Source organism: Pan troglodytes, chromosome 5 (genome assembly GCF_028858775.2).
Source record: "Pan troglodytes isolate AG18354 chromosome 5, NHGRI_mPanTro3-v2.0_pri, whole genome shotgun sequence".
Lineage (NCBI taxonomy): Eukaryota > Metazoa > Chordata > Mammalia > Primates > Hominidae > Pan > Pan troglodytes.
In genome coordinates, this window is record NC_072403.2 from 181027913 (window position 1) to 181030149 (window position 2237).

Consider the following 2237-nt stretch of genomic DNA (forward strand, 5'->3'; position numbering starts at 1 on the left):
CACACGCACAGTGGAATCAGAACTGTATCCAATGCACCCACAGGCACAGTGGAATCAGAACTGTATCCAATGCACCCACAGGCACAGTGGAATCAGAACTGTATCCAATGCACCCACCCTGCTTAATACCCACCTATGACATGTCCATCTCAATGGTGTCCAATGCACCCACCCTGTTTAATACCCACCTATGCTGTGCCCATCTCAATGACACATACCCGTGTCAGAAAGTAGCTGTAAAAGCATGTATCTGGTATTTACGGTTTGGGCTGTTTTGCCTGCTATGTCTCTTACCAGAAATTACAGAACGTCCTTGGCGATGGCTCCTGCACACTTTCCAAGTGTGGTGTTGAAGGAGCAGCTTTTTAATCAGTTTCATGATGGGGAACCTTTTCTTCTCTGCAGTTTTCCCTGAAGAAGGTGGCTCTGCGCTGTTCTGGTTTTCTCTGTCTCGGTCTCTATCCCTTTTTGAGTTGCCTTTGCAGGTTTGTTATATATTTGTGGTTATAGAAATGCAACTTAAACCCCACTGGATGAGAAGACACACTTTGTATTTGGAGTTGAAGCTCTGGGCAGATCCCACTGGGCATAACAGGGATGCCCTGACACTTCCTGTGGCTGCCATTGGTGACACGTCCTGCCCTCCACTGGATAACATCATGCTGGGGTCATGGTTCTCATCCATGGTCAAGAGACCGTGTGCCTTACACACTGCTCCTCTGAGAGCCACTGAAGAGGGTGGAGGAAGGGACAGCAAGGAGAGAGGGAAGCAAAGTACTGGATCTGTTTTTATACATTGGGCTTCCATTTGTGTTTGAAGTAAGGATTCTATAACACACACACACACACAATTATAAAATCACAGCATCAGGATAACCCAGGATGCCTCATTAACCTGTGAATAAAGAGACAGGGTCAGGCTAACAATAAAAGCCCAGATTGTACGGGAGTTTAAGACATCTTGGCCCTCTGCAAGATGACTCTCACACAGACTTGGAAACAGTTTGAGCCAACTAGCTATGGAGCCATAACTCCTATCTGCACTGGCACAATTCCCCAGATTCCAGAGCAGAAGGCTGCCTGGCTGGACGTGAGAGTGGAGACCTCCCTTGCCTCCCTCATCTCTCTGGGTCAGGCGCTATCAGAGGAAACCAAGGCTGTACACTTGTGCCCGGATGGCCTCTCAAGTGTTGGTGCCATTGGAGAAGCAGAAGCACACATTTTACAGAGTTTGGAGGAACAGGGACTACAGAGCCCCCGTATTGAGCTTAGAACTAAATTGGTATTTATCAAAAGGCTTCCCTTAGGGGTTGGAGTACATTTTAAAATCCTTTTTTTCTATGCAGTTTAAAATATAACCCAGTCCCTTAAATGCCCTCCTTGTTATTCCTCACTATGTATGCCACTGCGGGGCTGCCCGGTGCACAGGGTCTGCGGTGTGCAGTCAGCCCTCCTGTGATGGAAGGTGGTGGGAACACCAGGTACACGGGGTCTGGGGTGTGCAGTCAGCCCTCCTGTGATGGAGCATGGTGGGAACACCAGGTACACGGGGTCAGGTGTGCAGTCAGCCCTCCTGTGATGGAAGGTGGTGGGAACACCAGGTACACAGGGGCTGGGGTGTGCAGTCAGCCCTCCTGTGATGGAAGGTGGTGGGGAACACCAGGTACATGGGGTCAGGTGTGCAGTCAGCCCTCCTGTGGTGGATGAAGGATGATGGGAACACCCAAGGTGCAGACTGCCTCATGTGGTTCCTGAAGTCATGTCTTTTCCTCCCAGTCCCCGATTCTTGGCTGTGTGTACTGTCAAGGAGGCAGTGCCTTCTGCTGGCCAAGGGGTCTGGAGTGCATGTTCCTCCTGCTCACTCAGTCCTCCCTCAGCTCTTGCAGCTCTGCACCCCACGGTCTCCATCTGACACCTTGTCCCTTAGAGAAACCCTGCACCACGCTGTGTGCCGGCTGGCCACCCTGTGGGTCAGATTCACGGCCCTGGGGACCAGAGGAGTGGGCCTCCCGCCAGTAGCACTAAGTCCACATGGATGCACAGAGGCTCCTAAGCGATGCCTGAGCCTCCTCCCGCTGGCTGAGACATGCCGCCCTGTGACCTAGGCCAGGAAGGCCAAGACACCCCAGCAGCCCAGGCACCACCCACCAGTTCCTCGCTTTCCTTAGGCTCACAGGCATGTCCATCCTCTCCAGGAACACACCTGAGCTCTGTGCCCGGCGGTCTCACTCCTCCTC